The sequence below is a fragment of the Nuphar pumila genome, chromosome 15 (assembly GCF_984573655.1).
Source record: "Nuphar pumila chromosome 15, dmNupPumi1.hap1.1, whole genome shotgun sequence".
Lineage (NCBI taxonomy): Eukaryota > Viridiplantae > Streptophyta > Magnoliopsida > Nymphaeales > Nymphaeaceae > Nuphar > Nuphar pumila.
The window spans coordinates 75,396,040-75,421,207 of NC_143263.1; the positions used below are offsets into that span (position 1 = coordinate 75,396,040).

At 38.1% G+C, this 25,168-nt stretch overlaps 2 long non-coding RNA genes across 2 annotated transcripts in view; one reads left to right on the forward strand and one right to left on the reverse strand.

The window, feature by feature from the left end:
- LOC149815636 (uncharacterized) overlaps positions 1-25,168 on the reverse strand; it is a 196,659-nt gene that overhangs the window by 146,478 nt on the left and 25,013 nt on the right. The gene's annotated exons all lie outside the window — the stretch shown is intronic.
- LOC149815637 (uncharacterized) lies at positions 14,860-16,010 on the forward strand. The gene is made up of 3 exons (XR_016428137.1): positions 14,860-14,956; positions 15,440-15,535; positions 15,629-16,010. It is a non-coding gene; the product is annotated as an uncharacterized LOC149815637 (long non-coding RNA).

Consider the following 25,168-nt stretch of genomic DNA (forward strand, 5'->3'; position numbering starts at 1 on the left):
GATGAGGAATCAGTGTAACCAAGATCGAGCCACATTGGACCCCACCCTGGGTGGCAAATCCTAAGAGGGAAATTGCCCCGATAATGCCCTCTGGTGGTTCGACCTCAAGAGTCCTCGGGCCTTCAAACTCTCAACCTTTCACGTAGCCTAGAGTACCTCAGCCAGAAGGGCAGGTTGCACAAATCTAAGTCTGGTGAATACTAGGTTAACCAACACTACAAGAAAATGCATTGTTAGCGACGGAAGTATTCTGTCGCTAGTTAGCGACAGATTAACGAGCGAAAACCATTCGTTGCTATAATGAATGAAATTTACGAAAATAGTAATATAAGATATCTCGTCGCAAAATCCGTCGCTACTTAGTGACGGATTTTGTGACATAGTGTTTTGTCATAACGGACGCAACATTTGGCGACGGCCTTTGCGACAAAAGATTTTCCGTCGCTACTTAACGATGTAATTGGCGACGGAATATATTCCGTCGCTAGTTTCGTAAATTTGATTTCCGTGGTGAGTAAGTGATGCAAGCGTAGCAAATGTTATTTAATTTATTAGATGTAGCACTTTATTGTTCACACACTCACTTAGTTGTTGATATTTAGGGTTGCTTTGTTGGAGTTCGGAGATCATGCTGAGCATGATTTTAATGTATGAATATGGAAGTGTTCTTATTTTTTTAGTACGGAGTCCATGCTAGACATGGTAGTAGTTAGTGAAATATTGAAGTGTGTCTGTTGCAAGTACAAGTTTGCCATTTGTTTGATATAAATGATTACGATGTATTGCAATGTTTGATGTAATTGTATCCATGCTTGCATGTAGTTACTTTCAATTTGATTATGGCTTTCATGTGAAATTGTATAATGAAAGCATGCTTCAAATGATTGTATTGTGTCATTAATAGTTTACACATGAAAATATTAAGTTATTAATGCATGCATCAAAATTTTTGTTATTGTATGACATCATATATTGCGTGATAAATTTGATATTTTCTTTATCATAGCATTCTGATTGTTCTCTTTTAATTCGTTAGGTTATTATTCGTAACATCATAAGAAAATGACTGCAAATTATGAATGAATGTACCATAGGATAGTGGACAATGAGTTATCGCATGAATATATGGATGGCGTTGAAAGTTTTATTGAATTTGTAACGGCAAGTGTCAGTACAGTGGATCCCACAGGTCGGATTAGGTGTCCCTGCAAGATTTGTAAGAATAATTGATTTGTAGAACCTCATGGCATTAGACATCACCTATACAGGAAGGGTTTTATGAGTGATTATCAGAACTGGATGTTTTATGGAGAAGAATTTAGAAATAATTTTGATACACGGGTGAATGTGGTGCACGATAATCCATATATGAATTTGATATTTGATGCCGCAGGAATAGAACTGGGTTCTGCTATGAGTTCTAATGATGTAAGAACTGTCGTAGATGAAGAATCATCAAACGATGCAGCTAGTAGATTTTATGATTTAGTTAGAGATGCTGATGAGCCACTTTGAAACGGTTGCGAGAGTTACACTATCTTGTCTGCAATTCTTCAACTAATGAATTTGAAGTCTGAGTATAATTTGAGTCAATCATGTTTTGACCGTTTGTGCATGATTGTGAAAAGTATGTTGCCCAAAGATGAGAAATTGCCACAAAATTTCTATCGTGTGAAAGTTATGGTCAACGCTCTAGGTATGGGTTACAAAAAGATTGATGCTTGTTCAAATCACTGCATGTTGTATTTCAAGGAGCAAGAAAACAACATATCATGCCCGTCATGTGGGCATCCTCGGTTCAAGCCAAAGACAAGAGGCAATGGTAGCACGAGATCAAAGGAAGTTTCATACAAGTTGCTCTGCTACTTTCTTATCACTCCTATATTGCAGCGATTGTATATGTCTTCAAGGACAGCTAAACACATGAGATGGCATGCAAATAAAGTTCGACACGATGAAAACAAGATCACGCATCCTGTTGATGCTGAAGCTTGGAAGCACTTTCATCGTACTCATCAGAACTTCGCAATGATGAATAGTGGTGTGTGTGTCAAGGGTAGCAGCTACGGTGAAAATGAACATGATTACTACGGTGTTATAGAGAAAATAATGGAGTTGACTTACTTAGGCATAAATAATAGGGTAACTTTATTTAAGTATCATTGGTTTGATCCAACCGCAACAAGACTCGACAAAGCTTCAGGCATTGTGGAGGTGAATCATAAATCCAGGTTTAGAACATATGAACCATTCATATTAGCCTCGCAAGCTCAACAAGTTTATTATACTTCATATCCGAGAATAAAAAAGTCAGATAGAAATGAATGGTGGAAAGTTTGAAAGGTGAAGTCCAAACTATACCGTGAGTATGATCAGTTACAGGGAGATAAGTTAGCTGAAGACAACGATTACTATCAATCAGATGATATCTATGACTTCGCTTATGGTCACGATGTTGCGCATGATATGCATGTCATATCTCCATTGGTCGATGAAACATTCATAGAAGAATGTGATCCAAATAATATACGAAGTGGATGGGTAAACAATGAAGAAGAAGAAAAAGAATAAGAAGAAGAAAGTCAAACAAGTGACGAGGAAGAATTCTCAAGCTAGTGAGCAAAATCCTGTAATACAAACCTCTATTTAAATACATTGCAATACTTGATGTGAATGATTTGAATTATTTGAATGTATTATAATACTTGATGCGAATGAATGAGTTGTATTGCAATACTTGATGTGAATGATTTGAATTATTTGAATATATTGTAATACTTGATATAAATGATTTGAATGCATCACAATACTTAATGTGAATGATTTGAATTATTTTAATGCATTGCAATACTTGATGTGAATGAATGATTTGTATTGCAATACTTGATATAAATGATTTGAATTATTTGAATGTATTTTAATACTTGATACGAATGATTTGAATGCATTGTAATACTTGATGTGAATGATTTGAATTATTTGAATGTATTGTAATACTTGACGCGAATGAATGAGTTCTATTACAATACTTGATGTGAATGATTTGAATTATTTGAATGTATTGTAATACTTGATACGAATGATTCGAATGCATTGCAATACTTGATGTGAATGATTTGAATTATTTGAATGTATTGTAATACTTGATAAGAATGATTTGAATGCATTGCAATACTTGATGTGAATGATTTGAATTATTTGAATGCATTGTAATACTTGATGCGAATGAATGAGTTGTATTGCAATACTTGATGTGAATGATTTGAATTATTTGAATGTATTGTAATACTTGATACAAATGATTTGAATGCATCACAATACTTAATGTGAATGATTTGAATTATTTTAATGCATTGCAATACTTGATGTGAATGATTTGAATTATTTGAATGCATTGTAATACTTGATGCGAATGATTTGAATGCATGGCAATGCTTGATGTGAATGCATTGCAGTACCTGATATGAATGATTTGAATATATTGTAATACTTGTTGTGAATCATTTGAATGTATTGCAATACTTGATGCGAATGATTTGAATTATTGTAATACTTGATGCGAATGACTTTAATGTATTATAATACTTTATGTGAATTATTTGAATGTATTGTATGACATATGTTATTTGTTAGAATATGGTTCGTAGAGGTTACAGTGGTCGCTCATCCAGTAGTAGCCAGGCCGAACCTTCATCTTCACGGGCTCCTGTGATAGGTATATCATTTAACTAATTGAATGCTTGATTAGTTCAAATGCGCATTCTCAGAATTTCTAACGTATTTTTTTACAGATGATGTTTCGCCTGTAGACGACCCACCTACACTAGTTGATCACACAAGTCAAGAGCCAACAAAGGAAGCAGGGTCTTCTCAGTCTGGCAGAAGAAGACTCATTCGAATAGTGTATATCGATAATCGACCGTAAGTATTTCGTTTTTAATTATTGCATATCTTATAAATATTTTATATTGATATTTACTATGTACCAATTCATGTGCATCATGAGGTTTGAGCGACAAGAAGTAGTACGTGAGATTAAGAATTCACTTCTTCAACATCTACCAAAATCGGTTGCTCAATGGAAAGAGTATCCAAAGGAGGTATTAGACAGATTGTGGTCCTCATTCACGGCATACAGTTGTTTCTCATAGTTAATGTGTTTCATATTTAAATTTTTTTAGTCATGTCTACTAACTTTCTGAAAATATTTATAGGCTTCAAATCGCTTCGCAACTACAGTGGAAGAAAATGATGCAAGGATGGTGTGGCAGAAGGTGGCTGCCAATCGATTTGCAGACATGCTGCACAATATAAAGACTACAACAAAAAAAGCATCTGGCGGAATAGATGATCCACTACAGTCGAAGGGCCACGACCCTATTACTATCAGGAGAGATTATTGGGATGGAATGTGCGATAAGTGGGCGGGAGATGCATTTCAAAATCGCTCTGCGAAGGCTGCACAAAATCGAGCGAAAATGCCCGAAGCCCATCTACACAGAGGTGGATCTAAGACATTTGGGAGCCACCTGAAAAAAATGGTAACTCATCAATATATAATATTAATTTTATAAGTATTGTTGCAAACATGTTAACTAAATCTTTTATCAGTTAACTTTGCAAGAAGCAAAAAAAGGAGGCATTGTACCATATAAGGATGTGTTTATTGAAACACATAAACAAAATACCACGGGAGACTTCGTATCAGAGAAGGCGAGAACGACAACAGTATGCAATTATTCTATTAATAATCATTGCAATATGCAAGTTATCATAATGTTATCATTAATTATTAATGCATACTTTAAACATTATTTTGTAAGAGGCATATGAGCAACAGATGGTAGAGCGATATGGCGATGACGCTACTCAGCATCCATCATTTGATCCTGCAGCATGAGTGACTGCAGCAGGTGAACCCAAAAAAGGTCGCGTGTTCGGGTTTGGGAGTAATATGAACACTTCACCTGTTATTGCTTCTTCCACTTACGGCTCACAGACTTCTTCAGTCGACATAAGCTCCAAGCAGCAGGCTATTCTTTCCGGTGAAGATGTACGCCAGATCGTTAAGGACACACTGCGTGACTACTTCCATGAAACTGTCATCGACGTTCTCCGAGATGAGTTCAACAGTTTTTTGCTGAACAGAGGATCTTCGATTGCAGGTCCATCTCAGGTATAATCACATATTCAGTTTTTTGTCTGCCTTAGAACACATATGAGCATAATCGAATCACATATATAACTTTTTGCCTGCCTTAGAGCACATATGAGCATGATAGAATCACATATAGAGTTTTTTGCCTGCCTTAGAGCACATATGAGCATGCTATAATCACATATAAAGTTTTTTGCCTGCCTTAGAACACATATGAGCATGATAGAATCACATATAAAGTTTTTTTGACTGCCTTAGAACACATATGAGCATGCTATAATCACATATTCAGTTTTTTGACTGCCTTAGAACACATATGAGCATGTTATAATCACATATTCGGTTTTTTGACTACTTTAAAACACATATGAGCATGCCAAAATCACATATAAAGTTTTTTTACTGCCTTAGAACATATATCATTCATGATAGAATCACATATAAAGTTTTTTGCTTTGCCTGCCTTAGAGCACATATGAGCATGATAGAATCACATATAGAGTTTTTCTGACTGTCGTAGAACACATATGCACATGCTATAATCACATATTCAATTTTTTGACTGCCTTATCACACATATAAGCATGATTGAATCACATATATAGCTTTTTTTCTGCCTTAGAGCACATATGAGCATTGTAGAATCACATATAGAGTTTTTCTAGTTGTCTTAGAACATATATGAGCATGATATAATTGCATATAAAGTTTACTGCCTTAAAACACATATCGTTCATGATAGAATCACATATAGAGTTTTTTGCCTGCCTTAGAGCACATATGAGCATGATAAAATCACATATAAAGTTTTTTTACTGCCTTAGAACACATATGAGCACATGATATAATCACATATAGTGTATAATTTATTTCATAATATTTTGTTTATCAATATTGATTGTTCTTTTCTTGTGTAGGCTGCTAGCGATAATTAGCGTAGCGGAAATGAAGACACAGATCAAGGCAATGAACAAGAAGACGCACAAAATCTTGGCAATGATTAGAGAACTGTGTTGAAGAAGTTCTATTTTTTTTGTTTCGAAATTGTAATTGTTGAATTGTAAATAATTAAACTTGTTAATTTTAAGTTGGAACGATTAATTGTTGTAGATTCCTTTTATATGAAATTTTATGTGTACTTTGTTTTTTATTACAGTAAATATAAATTGTACCGTTCTCGATATTTAATTTTCAAATAATTTTTTTTTTTCGTGCTTGCGACGGATTAGCGACGGATTTTTCCATCGCTATGCATATAAATCTAGTGACGACTTAGCAACAGATGTAAATTTGTCGCCAACCGAGGTCGCCGTTAAGTGCTGGCGTATTGGCGACAGAATACGTCGTTCGTTATTCCGTCGCAATTAGCGACGGATGTATTCCGTCGCCAGTTAGCATCAAAAAATTTGCGACGGAAGCTTTCCGTTGCCTCGTCGTCGCTAAGTCGGTTAGCGACGAAATGTGGTCGTCGCTAATCCACTACTTTGTTGTGGTGCAACTCCTTTCCCTTGAATGATTTGGCAGTCCATAAAATATACATCAAATAAACTCTTAATTGTTTCATTCCCGTAAAAAGGAAAGACCTATTAGCAATACTAGAATTTGGACTCAAAACCGACCCAAATACCAGCTAACGAAGGATCAAATGGTATCACTATTCTAGAAGGGCCAAAGGATAAGTTTGAAGGATTAAAGGATAAGTCTGTCAGCTCTCTAAATCTTAGTGAATAGGACAAGGGAAGGATACTCAATGAGGACAGAAACGACCAACTGTTGTGTTGTAGCCAAGTGATCTCACCACTATTTATGGTAAATATCCTATAATTGTAAAGAACCAAGGATGGTAAACTATTCACATTTTCTTTTGGTAATTAATTAGTTTAAGGTGTTTCTTTCATTTGATCTTAGTTTGTTTCAGAAATTGTTTCTTGGAGGTTAGTTTGTTTGTTTTGTTAATTTGTCTTTTAGTCGTTAGTTGTCATAACTTAATTCTTGTTAGTTAGATAGTTAGTATTATTATTTTGTCTTGTAGTGGATTGTTATTTCATGTTAGTTTAATTCAAGCTTTTGTGATTTTTGCTTATACTAACCTTCGATTTTTTTGTAGTTTTCTTTCTCATTTTCGTGTTTTGTCTTTTGATTCTCGCAGGGAAGCGTTTAGATGTGTAGTGACCCCTCAAAAGTACCCCTAAAAAGCCCTCTGAAGTCCTTAAAAGGTCTCCTCAAAAAGCCCTTCAGGCCCTTAAGGAGCCCCTTCAGCAAATAGAAATAGAAAAGAGATTGGTGAAGAAAAAGAAGAGAGATCATAACCACTGAAGGACAACGAAGGAACAAGAAGCTCAAGAATTGAAGATCATTTTTTTTCTTTATTTCAGATTAGGATTTTTTTTATTTTATTATTTAATTTACATATGTAATAAAACCATTTATTTTTATTTGTTTAAGCCCTCGGCAAGGGGCCACACTCTTATTTAGTTAATTGTTTTTATTTTTAAGGCAATAAATTGTAGTTTAGTTATTTATGGAATATAAAGTATTTTTCATGGTCCCTGAGTTCGACCCAGACTCCACCACTCGTGCGAGACAATTTTTATTATTTGATGCACAATTTGCATAAATGTTTTTATTGAAAATATCATTTTAAAATACTCTACTGAAACAGTTGCATCAAATTTTTGCTGTCGTTGCCAGGGAACGATGATTAAAATATGAGTATTCACTTTATTGTTATTGTGTGTTCACGTTTATTTAGGTTGCTAGTTTTCTTTACTTAGGGTTGCTAGTTTCTTTCTTTGTTTAATTGTTTAGGATTGCTAGTTTCTTTCAGTACTTAGGATCTAGAATCACGTGTTTGCAAATCCTAGATACCAACTTGCCTTTCTTGCACAACCCACCTATTAGGCTTTCCCTTAGGAGGTGATTGCACACAATTGGTATTATGCTCTTAGTTTATTTTCGCAAAATATTTGTTGGGTGCAAGTGTGTGGTGATGTGTTTACTACTACTTAGTTTTCTTTTTCTTTACCTGCTTTGTGGTTTGTCCGCTCTGCACGTTAGGTATTTAAAAAATATATTCTTTAAGATGGTTGTTGCACCGGTCTACCCTTAGATGCATGCAAGTGTGATGGTCACTTAACCCCGAGCTTGCTGAGTCAGTTGAGGACCCCGAGTCCCTTATTAGAAGAGCCCGCAGATCCGGCCCCATGGTTGATGATCAACATTTGACCCGTCCTCTCAGGGAGTACTTCATGCCCAATGTTTACACTTCTACCTCCTGCATCACTAGACCTGATGTAGGAGCCAATCATTTTAAAATCAAGGCTAATGTCATCCAAATGTTACCATCCTTTTATGGCCTTAACAATGAAGACTCATATTGTCATCTCGATGTGTTCCTCGAGATCTGCTCTACAGTGCAGATCAACAATTTTGGAGATACGCGTTAAGGTTAACGTTGTTTTTTTTCTACCTCAAAGACAAAGCTAAGCACTGGCTGAAGGCTCTACACTATAATAAAAATGCATATTAGCGGCAGACACTATCCATCGCTAATTCGCCACTAACATGTTTAGCGATGGCTTAGCGACAAAAAGCTTTTGTCGTAAAATCCGTCACTATCTTCACCTTAAGAGAGGCTTTCCAAAGAACCAGGATGCGCTCAGCAAACCCAACGGCCGGTATAAAAGCATATGTCACACCTCTCCATAAGTAAGATACCACTGATAAGAGAATATCCTCCATTTTGGTTTCACAAATTATAGCGATATTCGAACTTTAATACCTAATCCAATTAGCTAAAAACAAGTGCTTACGGAGGTAATTCATGCCCTTAATATTCCAAATACACATCTTCATGATAAATAATCAGGCAACACCCTAGTACGCCTTTGTCGGGCTGAGCATCGAACTGAGTTGTAGCCATCTTCTTGAAGTTGGGCTCGCAAACGGGCCAATGATTTAGCTCTACGAAAACTATTTGTGACCCTAGCCGCCGATCGTGCTCGAGAAATAATCTATTGCTGGATCGAAGAAAGTTGTCCGGGTGAAATCTGCACTCCTAGTGCTCGCGTAGCCTCGAAAAAGGACATACCCTATATGTCAAATATGTCATCGACCCCTTGTGAGGCAAGGTTGTGGATGCACGGGTTGCAAGCGGGAGACCCCCGAGGCCCCCTGAACAGATGCTCTGAGAACCTCCATAGGACATCCCCCATCTTGATCGAGCAGGCAGTCCGTCGAACACAAAAATTTGGTAGGTTGTGGCATGCAAGGTGACCACGAGGCCATGTCGTTAAAACCCAAAAAATTGTTTGGGCGGACCCCATGCACACCAAGACGCCTTTGCACGGTAGGAATATCGTCAGAACATGAAGTATAGAAATGGCAGAACAAAATATCCCACGATCATCAAAAAATGAACGGGCCCAAGATCCATCATGGGCGATAAATGCAACACAACTCCCAGAAGCAAGATCGTGCTGGCGGCCCAATAGTCGAAGAGGAAAACTAGATAAACGTGTAGAGCCTGAAGAATTCTCAATGCAAGTGGCCCCACACTCCATCTCAAGAACAGTCATACTCATTAACTCGTCAGGACGAATGTGACAACTTGCTGGCTTAGAAGGATGTTTTCGATGGATGCTCTAGTAGACGAGCGGTAGAACTCTGGCAAACGTCTAGCCTCACTGAACGAATATACGGCTCTAGATACCTTCAACAGTACCCAGAGCGATCCTATCTTAACCGCCGAAAACTACGATGTACCTTTCTCTAAGGTACACACTTGCGCCACATCACAAAAAGATACAACAGATCGACGAGGAGTAGGGACCCGGTGCCTGGCCTATGGTGAAGGTTATGGCATATGATACTCGCTGGAGAGGCAAACAATACAACGAATTCTTGAATGATCTTAGCCACACCTGTGACAAAAAACTCTTGAACAGAAGTTGAGATTGAAACAGATAGTACACCACCAGTCCCCCGGCTTTGCCTGGCCCATATCTGCCCGTCGCCTAAGGTTGCAAAAAGAGGGTTGCCACGCCGGCCTAACCAGATTCCACCCCTCTAATACATCCATGTTAGAGGACGACCTGAAAAAAGGAGCATTGAGCGACCCCTGAATCTCGTTGTCTTCCAACACTTCCCTTTGAAGAGACTTGACAAACCACGAGACATCCCTTAATACAAGCGCTCGTCGACACAAGCCGCGGACCAGAAACCCAGATAATGAAGCGAAGAATCCCTAAGACAGCCTGAACGGGACCCTAACCGGAGCCCCCCACTTCCAGAGCGACATCGCGAAGGCCCAAGCATTAATCCCCTCCGCCAACTCCAAGAGAGCCTGTTTGTTGTGAGAAATCGATTGACTACATGAGAGACTCCAAAATTGATCGGAGCCCCGCGACTTGCCTCTCATAACTATCATCATCATTATCATGAGAGAGAGAGAGAGAGTTACCCTTGCAGTGCAGCAACGAGTCATTGGGGTTGTGGTCGAGGCAGTACACTCTCCTTAGCACGCGATAACCCTTATTCTATAGCAATCTTCCGTTAAATCCCCGCCAGAGTTGATGCATTCCATGGACACACACCATAGAGAGAGAGAGAGAGAGGAAGAGGTACCTTAGCATCGTTGGTTGTTGCTCTCGCCGAAACGTCGCCGACTGGGTCAATCTGCTCCTTTTACACACCGATGCAGCGGTGCTACTATTTGAGTGCTTTCGCCGGTCGAAGAGGTGAAGCAAAGTTGCCGCTGACGCGCAAGAGAAAACTTACAGGAGAGGTGGAGCAGAGGTGCCAGACTGCAATGTAGGCTGTAGCAACAGCCGTTCAACTAAAGGGGGGGAGAAGCACCGGTCTGGTGTGCTGACTGCCTGAAAAGGGAGAAGAGGGGGGAGAGTTGTGGGAAGTGAGGCGACGACAACAGGGCCGAGTAGGGCCTCCAGCGAAAAGGTTGAGCAGAGGCTCCGTGCTACAGGGGCTCAGGGAAAAGGTCGAGGAGGGGTGAGGCATCGGGTGGTTCCAATGAGGGTTCGGCGAATGGATCGAACTAGGCCTCCGGGTAAAGGGTTGAGTCGAGGCTTCGTGCTTCAGAGGCTCAGGGAAAGGGTCGAGGAGAGGTAAGGCCGAGAGCAAATCTTAAGATCGTCCATCTCGAATGGGGAAAGAGGAGGGCTGTTGGTGAGGGACCCACCGTTCAAGGGCCCGCTACTATGGGAGAGCCTCCCTGAGGTTCGAGGAGATATGTCCTGCTGACAGTTTCTGGTGCTATAGACACCGATTGACCGGACGGAGGTCCAATGCCGATGCCTCTTCACCGACCAAAACCTCTGAATGGTGCATGCTTTTGGTGATGGGGAAAGAGGAGGGATGTTGGTGAAGGACCCACCGGTCAATGGCACGCTGCTGTGGGAGAAACTCCCTGAGGTTCGAGGGGATACGTCCTGCTGACAGTTTTCGGTGCTTCAGACACTGATTGACCGAACGCAGGTCCAATGCCAATGCCTCTTCACCGGCCAAAACCTCTGAATGGTGTGTGCTAGTGTTCGAGAGAGGCAAAAGGTGACACGGGAGGTGGAGGCATTTGGGGTTTGGGACCAAATTTGATACAAAGTTTAGATATTTGGGTTGGATAAGTTGGACTCATGTTACGGATTCCCAGGCCTCCTTCTTCTCGTGGCTTGCAGACTTTTTCTTTTAACACTCGTGAAAATAAAATCTTGACTGCCTGTCTAGCGGCTAAGGCCTCACCCCACTACAACTCCCCTAGGTGTCTCTCTGTTTTTTTTCTCAAGTATCTTCAAAATTTGCATGATATAATATGATATGAATATGACCCAACTTTTAAACTTGTACTAACCATTTATACCAACTTAGGTTGTGTTAAATTGAGTGGGTTGATGGGTCAGGTTGGTTTTTTGTTTTTTGCCAGCCCTCCTTGTAAACCTCCAAAGCAAAATATGAAGCAACAATTTCTCCCTACCATCTGCACTAAATTCAGGTTTGTTTTGGAATACCAAGAATGAAAGCTTTTATCAGAAAGGTTCCCACCAAACCACAATGAGACCCACTCATAGCTCCTACCAACCACGCGGAGCACCTAACTTTTGTTTGTCTGTTTGTGTTTTCTTTTTGGAATGGTGGTCATGCACTCATTGGTGGTAAACTAACGAGACCAAGAGTGTTTAATATTTAAAACATAAGGTTATTTTTTATTTTAGTTAAGCCGCCTCATCAAGTAACTTGAGATAATTTCTTTTTAAAAGTTGGGCAAAGCAGAGAGAAATTATCCTCTTATTAAGAAAAAAAAGATTTGGTGATGGCAGCTTTAGAAAAACTTCATGCTAGGGACGGTAATCTTCCGATGAAAGAGCATTTTTGTAAAATCTCAAAATATTTTTTCTCTCGTCAACATTTTCCCGAGAACCAGGTTTGTGATTGTGCACATGCAAATGGCAAGTAAGCTGGAATTTCTGGTGGTTTTATTGGTCTACTGGTTAGGTTTTCATCTGGGTAGACCAGGTTCTCTCACACGATTGAGGATTCTTTAAGCTAAAGATAAAAAACCAGTGGAATACGAACCTGTTGGCTTTCCAACGTCTTTCAATCTTTTGGTGTCAAAGTAAAGCAGCCATCCAAGCATTGACTAGGGGCGTCAACTGTTCGGGTTTACCCTAACCCGACCCATTCAATTATGGGTCCAGACCCAAGTTTCGATTCAGACCCATAATTTGTCAATATAAAAATGATAAAAATATTATTGGTCTGGTTCTTATCCAGTATCATTTCTCTTATGGAGGGTCCAATTATTCTCACCTCCCAACCCAAATACCATACCCAAAAATCGAGGCCAGGTCTGGTTCTACCCGTGTTCGAACCAAATCCGACCTGTTAACACCCCTATTGATGACCCCCATTTTGCAAGGTACCAAGAGGGGCGACTTTTTAAATCTTCTTTTTTGTATTGGCTAGCTGTGGTGAGGCGAAACCCGAGCTGTTACATCTCATCAACCTTGCAAGTATGGGTGTCAACGGGTCGGGTTTACCCAGAAAAAACCTGAACCAAACCTTATAGGGTCTGGGTATTGTGATAAATAAGAAGACCAGATTAAGACCTGCTCGGGTATAGTTTATGAAATTTCATACGAGACTCGAGCCCAACCCGAGTTTGATTACGACCTGCAAATTTTTAATGTAAAAATGATAAAAAAATATGATTTTACCGGGTATGGTTTGGGTCTGCTTCATGTAGTTCTTATCGGGTTTAGGTATGATTAATATTATAGTAGACCCAATTAGACTAAGGTCCACATTCAATACCAAACCCAAAAATCTGGTTCAAAGTTTGGTTTCACGTGGGTCCGAACCAAACCCGACCGGTTGACACCCAAGTTGTAAGGATCATAATTATAATTATGAGTACGCAGAAAATCTCATTGAGATCCAAACTTGGATTTGCATTTAACACACAAAATCCACGTGCTAGTTAGATGCTTGTTCGGTCAACAAAATTTTTTGAAAATGGCAAAATTGTACATCCAGAGAAGGAGGCTGCCTGGAAGGAAAGGCTGTGAATAACGCTATAAATTGATGCAATTAGAGACAAAGGAACCCAACTTGGTGATAGAAGATGGAAGCTATTACCAAGTTCAGCTATGGAGCTTTCCGCCCCTTCAACCCTTCCATTACCACAATGCCTGCAGGTTCAAATCCAACCACTCTGCTTAGGGTTCCATCAACAACCAAGTTGCCATCTCAAAGAATGCTTAGTCTGACACCTCCTCACAGCTTACTCCTTAACAAGGATCCTTGCAGCCTCCTCCAAAACAAAGATGAACAAAATGGATCATGGTACATCCCTCTCACTACAATTATGACCCTCGCTAAGGGATGTAAATGCGTGGGAACCAGGTCGGATCTAGGCATTACTGAGTCTGACTTAATCGCATCTGCCCTAATCGGATTCTGAATTTGACTCAGACTCGGAATAGGATGGTGGTATGCACTTGATGTACACAGGCCCCATACGGCTTGTCATCCAGGCAAATTGACGAGTTGACCGGCTGGGATGTCCCATTGCCAGGCCTAATAACAGGAGTATCAAAGAGTACTAATTTGGGATTTGACTTCTTCAGTGTGCAGGGCTGTCATGATGTTGAACTTCAAGTTCGTGATTATGAATTGGACCAATACGGAGTTGTTAATAATGCCATATATTCCCATTACCTCGAACATGGTGAGACTGCAATGGTTTTGTTTTTGTTTCTAGTTTAGTTTTAACCATTTTTGAGCTATAGTACTGATGGATTCACCAAAATGTAACCCTGTATTTGGCTTCAGAAAAATGAGAATCAAAAGAAGAATATAACCCAATCATCATGATTTGATTTTATTGAAACGGCATTCATAGGTTTACATGTGTCTACACACAAGCATCATGATTTTGATTTTCAAGTTCACCACTGGCAATATTCTTCTTTAACATACTGTTTATCATTTTTTACCAGCTCTAATTATTTCATATTGCTGATGGAAATAAGAGTTGCGGAATTAGTTCTTCTCGGTTGATTGCCTGCCAATTGTGAAACATGTGTTTCAAGATTGATTTCTCTGTATTTTTTGTTTTTCTTTGATGGTTGAATGCATACATTAGTTAAAGGTTTCCTACATTCCCTATGTGTTTTAGGTTATACAGATTTGTTTGTCAGAGTTGGTATCGATATCGATGGATTGAAGTCTGAAGGCCATGCAGCTGCAACACACAAGCTGTCTCTCAAGTTTATCACTCCTTTACAGGTAAGTAGTTGGACATTCAATTATTGTAAAGTAGACACAGAGTTCGTCTTCAAACAATTAACAAGGTGTTCAGCCCTATCGACTGGTGCTAGGTAGCAGCTGCCCCCGGGGCGTGGTCCAGTGTTCTGGAAGAACACTTATAAAGTGCTTGGCTCCTTTAAGAGAGAGGGGGGCACAACACTCTGCTTCCTGCCTATCCCCCTAATGAAAAGGGGCACACACTTATAAAGTGTTCTTCTGGATCACACCACAATTACTGTAGCATCTTTGGTGATTATCCATTTTATCATACAAAATTTTAGCGTGATTTGGACCACTACTATTTCAGTATTTCCATTCAATGAAATAAGTAGGGGTCAATATCATTTTTTTTTATTTTGTATGATGAACAATATATTACAAGTTTCAATTTATATAAGATAGATAGATAGAGGGTTTCTTCCATGATGCTAAGAAGTTTGCACTTTGTAATTGTGGATGCAGCGTGGAGATAGGTTTGTCCTGAGACTGAAAATTTCAAAAGTTTCTACCACACGTCTGTTTTTTGATTTCTTCATTTTCAAGCTTCCAAATCAAGAGGTGACTATCACAATTGACAGTAAGAAGAAATCATGTCAATTCAATGAAAGAAAAAAGAAAAAACTGCTGACTTTTTGCTTGTTAAATTCTCAGCTAGTCTTGGAAGGAAGTTCAATAATTGCTTGGATTGACAGAAACAACCATCCTGCACGTATTCCATCGGAAGTAAAATTGAAGTTGCAGTCCATTTGATGCTACTTTTGTACACATTGCCACGCATAGATACATGTTTCCGCTAGAGGTCATCAGTACAACTTTCACAAAAGCAAAATTCCCTACAAAGAAGGGAGAAAAAGGTTAGTGTTTGCTACCTCAAGAAGGCTGCCATAAAATGTTGGTGTCTTTATGTAGTCATCCTAGTTCAAATAGATAGAAGAAATGGTGAAAGCTTTTATTGCTATTGTAACTCTGTCATTAAATTGTCATACTATTATCAATCATCAATAAATTAATTCTTGTGTACTCATTTCCATTCCTTACAATTCCTAGCATAGTTCAAAGTAAGCAGGGTTTGTTTGTTTCATGTAATTTTTATGGAAAATTGCTGAGCTGCCATCTCTTTTTCCTTTCTTTCCTATAATAAATGAAACATTGGGTCCTGCCAGTTTTCTTGTTCCAATCCTTTCATACCTCCCCTCCTATGAAAGCATTCTCATGTGAAGGCTGAGCTAATAGGATTTTTTTTTTAAATCTGTATCCATTTTTCATGAAAGGTCTAAACGAAAGGGAGAAGAAGAAAATTTAAATAAACACATTGTATTTACGTCATTCAATAGGAGGGATAATGCTTTTATTATTTTATCATCCTTGGCTCTTTACAATTGAATATGTTTTTTCTCACATATCATGGTGAGATCCTTCGGTTACAATACAAGTGGTGGCTTTTTTTCTCCTCATTGAGTTTTCTTCCTTTGTAGTCTAATTTGCTAAGATTGGAGAGTTGCAGACTTACCCTTTGATACTTCATACTTATCCTTCAAGCCTTCTAAAATATCAATATCATTTTATCTTTTGTTTGATGGCTGACTCGGCACAGGAGTCAATTCACGATCCGAGATCCAAATGAATCTCCATGCGCAGAAGCTAAGTTAAGCAGGTGAATCCGAACAAGACTCAAACAATCTGTGATTCGAAGCCTGAATGCTCTGTTTTGACTAAGGTGGCCAACACGAAAACATTATGCGACGCGCACACCATTCAAACAGATCTAAAAATGTCAAATTCGGATTTGTGTAAGCAGAGTTATGACAAATTCTATGGGGCGGATAGACAAGACACCCAGAACAGGTAGGTGACCGGTCCGACTACTTGAAGAGAGATTTTGGTCCCTCTGCCGATGGAGAGATTTTGGTCCCTCACCCAAAACATGAGGATTCTTAATCTGAATATTATTTTTTTAGATCATGCTTTAATTCAATAAACAAAGCAGAGATGACAAACATAAACGGCAAATACGAGATGCTATTAGGAATATAGCAAAGAGTCCAGATCTAATTTTTTTTTTATTAACAGAGATTGGTGGTTATTTTAACTAATGTCCAAATCGAAGGAAAAATTATAAACATGAAAGTTAAAGCTCTAGGTGTCAGCTTTCCAACAAGTTATAATTTGCGAATTTTTGTTTAGTAAACAAAAATATATGATGAAAACACGAAACAGTAGTAGTGATGTGATGCACAGGACATAACTCTAGTCTTGTTCGATTGATTGAAACTTATCAGAGATTTTAGAGGCCTAACATTGATGCTTCAAGAAAAACAATAAACAACAAACTTGAAGGGGAGGATTTTAGCTTTCCAACAAATCAAATATCACTTGATTTGGACCAGAATCCAAAGAGATACAATCAATATACCAGGACAGTGTCTAACAATCCTGAATACAGAAACGACTTTCCTTAGCAGAAAATGAGTTTCAGTAAAACCTAAACATACATCAACAAAATGAGTTTCTGGACAACCAAAATCACATAAACAATTTCATTAACACTTTATAAATAGACTCACAGTCTTTAACAAGGAATCTAACAGTCGATGATAACAATTATACAAAGAACACAAGATAAAGGTAACAAGTTCAGAAAAAATGTTATCTTGTTTGCAGTAACAAGATCTTAAAATACTTTAACAACTTTCTCAAATGTAGAACAACACCAACACAAGATTCGTCCATACAAGCACAAGAATTATTCTTCTTGAATCAACACCCTCACACGATTTTCTCTAACCTTTCTCAAAGGATTTCTTTCAAAACCAAATGATAGCCAAGCTCTCATTCACGATTTTTTTTTCTTCCAAATTTCAAATCAATCTCCTCTTGGTCGACCCCCTCCTTGGGTTATTAAACACCCAAAATAGAGCTTCATAAAGCGGGTCAAGACTTCTCAAGGCAGACTCTTTCCAAGGCATTGAATAAGTCATTTTCAGAACTAGAAATTTAAAGCCCTTTCAATAACTCAATTGACTTCAAAGTCAAATGAGAATTCAAATTGGGGACTATGGATGTCCACACTAAGTGGCATCACCCATATGAGTCCAACGAGGTTTGGATCTAGGGCAAGATCCAAACAATGTTAGGATCCGGACCCACAAGCAAAAAGGCATTAAAATTAAATGCAATAAAAAATAAAAACTACCCTTAATCCCCATATACCCTCTAGTACCACAAAAAGATCCTAAAGAGCACTTGAACTATTCAGATTCGTAGAATTTGGCACCTAAAAAAACCAAAAATAAAAATAAAATAAGAGAAATGTTTAATATGATTTCTACTTGCCAAAATTGAATAAAAAATAAAATACAATTTCAGTAATTGAAATGCAGACCCCTGCATGTCATTGGATCTACATGGTAATGCATCTCGGATCAAGTCCGATGAGTTGGATTTGGATCCAACTCATTTGCAATGGATTGATGAGTTGAATGCTCTGCATCATCATTAATTGGTATTTGGATCAGTTTTGACTCCAAACTATTATCACTAATACTCCCCCACAAACCCAACATTGGAGATTGTCATAAGCTAAGTTTGGGCCTTGAATTCTAAAACATGGATTTAGTTTTTTTTTAAAGAGTCTAAAATGCTTTCTTGAAAGAGTGAAAGATGAGTTTAGTTAATGGCTCGGTAAACACATCTTCTACTTGTAACTGTGAGAGGATGAACCATGTAACTAGTTGTTGCTTAGCCACATTCTCGTGAACAAAGTGATAATCGATCTCAAATGAAAAACAAGATTCATTGTCATTTGAACGACTGATAAATTGTCACAAAAGATGGATGGAGCTTGGGAATATCGATGCCAAGATCTTGAAGAATTAAGTTAATCCATGTGATTTTTGCAGCCATTGATGAGAAAAAAATGTTACTCATCTTTGAAACTTAAACAAAAATGGTAAACTTTTATTGACACTTAAAGAAAGTGGTGAATATCTCATTAGCCCTTCATAGTGAATTCACAATTTAATTTGAAAATGTCCTCAATGACAAATATGTAATTACTTTTTGTAATTATAATGTCATCAACATAGAGAAGCAAGTGTATACAAAATTGAGTATTTTGGAAAATTTAAAAAGAAAAATCTGCATCACTGCAATAGAATCCCATGTCCAATAAGAAAATGTTGAACCTATCAAACTATGTTCGAGACAACTGCTTAGGTCCTTATAAAGCCCTTTTTTAATTATAATCATAATTAGGTCTTTGAAAATCTTGAAATCCAAGCTATTGTTCCATTACTATAGGTTCAATTAAAAAACCACATAGGAAAGTATTTTTTATATCCAATTGGTGAATTTTTCACCTATGAGCCAACACTATAAGAAATTACCTTTTTACTGGTGCACTTTTATGTGCACCAATAATGCAGCATATTTACTAGCACAAAATATGTTTGTGCCAGTAAAGAAGTATGTTATATGGGCGACATCTTTATTGGCGACAACTACAATGCTATAGTGAAACTCGACCCCTCACCTCCTTGAAATGCATTTTTTTAAGTGTTTTGGCCCCCCTCCTCCTTCATCCATCGCTGCTAGTGGCCGCCACTGTCAGCCGGCCTCCGGCAGCCAGACACTATCAGCATCAGTTGTTCATTGGCGAGGGTAGCCAACTGAATGGCCTAGTTGAGGAACGACTTTGGCTTTTATAGCTACAGTCTTGACCTGCTGCCCAACAATTACCACTGGCGAACGACCTAAGTGCCAACTTCAACAGCCAGCCGCCATCATCCTCACTCATCCATCAACGATGAACAACTAGTAACCGCCTATGGCTGCCAAGGAAAGTTGGCCTCAGGCAGCTATGGACGATGACAGACCTCAGGTGGGCAGCTGTCGTCCGGCAGGGCCTGACCTAACCTCTAGGCATCTGCAGAACCTGAGTAATGGCGGTAGGAGGGATGCGGTTACCCAGGAGAGACTTAGTTTTTGATGACCTTGCTCACTAGTGGTGACCACCACCAACCTACACAGGGCCTGGACATCGACTGTTGCCGACCCGCGGGTGGTGGGTCACCAGTCAACACCTCCCCCTTTGTCGCCCACATCCCAACAACCAAAATGGGAGTCTGTTGAGGGAGAAGAGAAAATGTTGATGTATTTTTTGGCAAGCATTGCATGGATGCGGACACACCTGTAACTGTAACACGTGCAACAAAAGCGTAGTGAGTGGGCCTATAACTCAATGTTAGCATAAAAGGTCAAGGTGAACAATACTTACCTGAAGAGGCCATGGGAAAATTGAACGAAGCTTCTTATCTTTTGCATATAGTGTCTTCTTATCTTTTCTTGATTTTTAATTCAGTTTAGGTTAGATCTAGGTTAGAGTTATTCTGCATTATAATTTTAATACATGGTGTTTCATAGATTACTTAAATAAAAAATTTCTTTTCTAGTCGATTTAGCGTTTCTTGCATAGTTTTTCTGAAATCTCTTTTTTATGGCATCAAATAGATCGTAGTTTCATTGTTTTGTCTACTATTCAATATCTGCCAGTAAGCTTTTATGAAATATTAGATTAGTTTTTAGTTAGTTAGATTAACTATTAGAAAAATAAAAAAGAAGAAAAAATTGTAATTAGTTTTTTTGTTAGAATAGCATGAACAAGCGGTTCACTCTTTTTGACGTGAATCACGCACTAGAGTGAATGACATCAAAACCGTGATCTGAATTTTTCTTTGGTTCAGTATTTCAATTTTAGTTTATGAAATATTATTTTTTGGTGTGTTAGTCTAATATCTTGCCACAATAGCGTTTGGTTTTCTTAGTCGTACAGTGTAGCGTTTTTACACAATTCATCTGTTCTTTCTTATAGTTAATTTAAATTTAAATTTCTGCAGTAGTTTATGACATTAGAATAAAGTTTGTTTATTTTAGATTATAGCAGCATCATTAGGTGGTGAATATTGAGTTTTGCTTTAGGTGTAACGTTTTGTTAATTGAGTTAGGATATTTGATGTTTAGTATAGCTAAGTCATTGAATAGTTTAGCTCACATTTTTTTTTTAGTAGCTGTATTTTTTATTTATAGCATTAGGCTACTTCTTGAATTACCTATATTGGTAATTTAGTTTACTTAGATTGTTTCATGTTCTTGTTTTCTTGATTAGTTACTTTACAATTTAATTACTTTGATACTTGTCATTCTTTAAGAGTTAGTTAGCATTGATCCAATTAGTTAGTTTATTTCATGCTTAGATAGTAGTCACGTTTTCTTTTGGTAATTAATTAGTTTAGGGTGTTTCTTTCATTTGATCTTAGTTTGTTTCAGAAACTATTTCTTTGGGGTTAGTTTGTTTGTTTTGTGAATTTGTCTTTTAGTAGTTAGTTGTCATAACTTAATTCTTGTTAGTTAGATAGTTAATTTTACTATTTTGTCTTATAGTGGCTTGTTATTTCATGTTAGTTTAATTCATGCTTTTGTATTTTTTGCTCATACTAACCTTCGATTTTTGTGTAGTTTTCTTTTTCATTTTTGTGTTTTGTCTTTTGATTCTTGCGGAAAAGCGTTTAGACGTGGAGTGAGCCCTCGAAAGTACCCCCAAAGAGTACTCTAAGGTCCGATCAAAAGGCCCTTCAGGTCCTCAAGGAGGCCCTCAAGAAGCCCCTTCAGGAAATAGAAATAGAAAAAAGATTGGTGAAGAAAAAAAAAAGAGATCATAACCACTAATGGACAACGAAGGGATAAGAAGCTCAAACAAAGAAAACCATTTTTTATTTATTTCATATTAGGATTTTTATTATTTTATTATTTAATTTAGGTCTATAATAAAACCATTTATTTTTATTTGTTTAAGCCCTCTGCAGGGGGCACAGTCTTATTTAGTTAATTATTTTTATTTTCAAGGCAATAAAGAGTAGTTTAGTTATTTGTTGAATGCAAAGTATTTTTCCCGTTCTCTGAGTTTGACCCGGACTCCATCACTCATGCAAGCCAGTTTTTATTATTTGATGCATGGTTTGCACAAACATTTTTATTGAAAATATCTTTTTAAAATACTCTATTGAAAAAGTTGCATATACCTAGAGGAATGTCAAGGTCATGGCTTCTTCTCATATTGACAAAAGTTAAAAACGACAAAATATGGGTAGTCAAAAACTCAAGAGATTTTAAAAAAATTCAAAAATATATATAACACATTTAAAAATAAAAATATGGGGGGTGGGGGGGGGGGGTCATGATAAATATCTATCACGGTTTGAAAATCTTGCGAGAAATTGCCTTTTTAAGCTTTTAGGCAACTTCTCGTGATATTATCACGAGTTTTTTTATAAATCTCACGATATTTGTCAAAGAGCTTCTTCCTTCTAAAAATTTAAATATTTTAATCCCTAGGGTCAGCCGGCTGCCCCGTCTCTAGTATGACTTTAGCACCTTGATTTATTAATGTGAGAATGTGTGGTTGTTCGCTCCATTCTCTCTCTCCCAGCTCTCCTTCCTTTGAGAAACAACCTTCGTGTTTGAAGCTACCACTGTCTGTTCGTATGGTAAATCCAAGGAACCAATGTTCCTCGTATAGCCCACTGATATTCACATTGAGCCAGTCCGATTTAGAAATTATCTTCTTATTAAGAAAAAAATGTTGGAATCTCCAAGACCCGACCTTTTATCCATTTTTTGCCTCACATTAAAAATGTCTTAATTGAGAACTATGGGTGTGTACTGCGTTTGAAATGCAGAGGCAAAGTATTGTGTGGACAACTTTGTCCCCTGCCTTTGGTTTTAAAGGGACATGCCAGTCGCACCAAGGGCTGGTAAACGAGCTGAACGAGCCAAGCTTGAGCACATTCTTGTGGCGACCCTAGCCGACTTCAACCTCATAATGAGCCCGAGTTAAACATACCGCGTTTGATCTGACTTGTTTATAGAAAAAATACAATGGTTTAGAGCTGAAAGAAATAAGATTATAAAAAAATACATGTAAAAAACATATTACAGTAATACCTAACAAACTTGTACCAGTCGAGGCGAGCCAAGAACCTATTGTTTGTATTCAGCTTGTTGAGCCTATTTTAGGACTTCGAACAAGCTGTTTATGAGCCCAACAAGAACCGAGCCGTTTCCCTTCCCTAGTGGCAACCCCTAGCGCGTGCCCGATGTTAAGGCAGCGTTTGTCCAGCGGGTCAAACGTCCCTATATGGACACAATAAAAAATTTAAAAAAACATCATGAGAAAACCCTATGGTTTCAATAGGTAAAATGTTCAAGTATTAGACATTGTTTTAAAGGAATATCGTTTATAACAGTCACGCCAAACTTGACTTCCGACGTGATGTCCCAGTTTCGCTTTTTTTGTGTCAAAGTAAAGCATTGATTAGGGGCGTCGACTGTTCGGGTTTACCCTAACCTAACCCGTATAGTTATGCATGCCAACCAAACCCGATGGGTCGACACCCCCAGCTGCAAGTTGCAAGACAACAAGGAACATAATTATGAGCGAGTTAATTACTTGGAAAAGACATGCAGAAAATCTCATTGAGATCCATGTACTACTTAGATGCTTGTTTAGTCAGCAGAAATTGGAAACAGCAAAATCGTGCATGTAGAGAAGGAGGCTGCTTGGAAGAGAAGGTTGTGAATAAGGCTATAAATTGATGCAATTAGACACAAAGCAACCCAACTTGGTGATAAAAGATGGAAGCCATAACCAAGTTCAGATATGAAGCTTTCCGCCCCTTCTACCCTTCCATTACCACAATGCCTGCATGCTCAAACTCAACCACTCTGCTTAGGGTTCCATCAACAACCCAGTTGCCATCTCAAAGACTGCTTAGTCTGACACCTCCTCACAGCTTACTCCTTAACAAGGATCCTTGCAGCCTCCTCCAAAACAAAGATAGAACAAAATGGATCATGGTACATCCCTCTCACTACAACTATGACCCTCGCTAAGGGATGTAAATGTGTGGGAACCAGGTCAGATATAGGCATTACTGAGTCTGACTTAATCACATCTGCCCTAATCGGATTCTGAATTTGACTCAGACTCGAAATAGGCTGGTGGTATGCACTTGATGTACACAGCCCAATACGGCTTGTCATCCAGGCAAATTGACGAGTTGACCGGCTGGGTTGTCCCATTGCCAGGCCTAATAACAGAAGGATCAAAGAGTACTAATTTGGGATTTGACTCTTTTACAGGTAAGTAGTTAGCCATTCAATTAGTGTAGAATATAGAAAGTAGACGCAGAGTTCGTCACCAAAGTGTTCTGGACAAACACTTATAAAGTGCTTGGCCCTTTTAAGAGAGAGAGGGGGCAGAACACTCTGCTTCCCACCTATCCCCCAAATAAAAAGGGGCACACACTTATAAAGTGTTTGTCGTGATTATCCATTTTATCATACGAAATTTTAGCGTGATTTGCACCATTATTATTTCAATATTTCCACTTAATGAAATAAGTAGGGGTCAATATCATTTTTGTTTATTTTGAACGATGAACAACAATATATTACGAGTTTCAATTTATATAAGATAGATAGAGGGTTTGTCCAATGATGCTAAGAAGTTTGCACTTTATAATTGTGGATGCAGCGTGGAGATACACTACAAGGAAAATGCGTATTGGCGATGGATGCAATCCATCGCTATTTCGTTGCTAAATAAGTTAGCAACGTATTTTGCGACGAAATAGTGACGGATTGCATCAGACGCATAACCCTAGTCGCTAAAGTGTGACAGTATTTATATGTCGCCAAACCGTCGCTAAGTGGCGACGGCTTAGCGATGGATCTTGTACGTCGTGAATGCATCGCTAAATAGAGATTGATTCAGATATGCAACGGAATTTAATTCGTCGCTAATGTCCATTGCCAATTTGGCGACGGACATTAGCGACGGCTTAAATTCCATTGCAAACCGACGACTGCTTCAAATTGGTGACGTAGTAGCGATGGATAATATCCGTCTCTAGTCCGTAGCTAATTTTTAATAAAAAATTAAATTTTTTTTTTGCAATATTTTGAAACTCGAGAAAAATTTCTCGTACAATTCATATATCATGCTTATAAAAAAAAACAGTACACATAAAAAATACATACAAATTAAACACAAATTCTAAGCTAAACAAACTTTAACAACCAAATACAGTCCTTGCAAAGTTATAATTAGTTACAAGTTTGTCAAACAAATTAAAT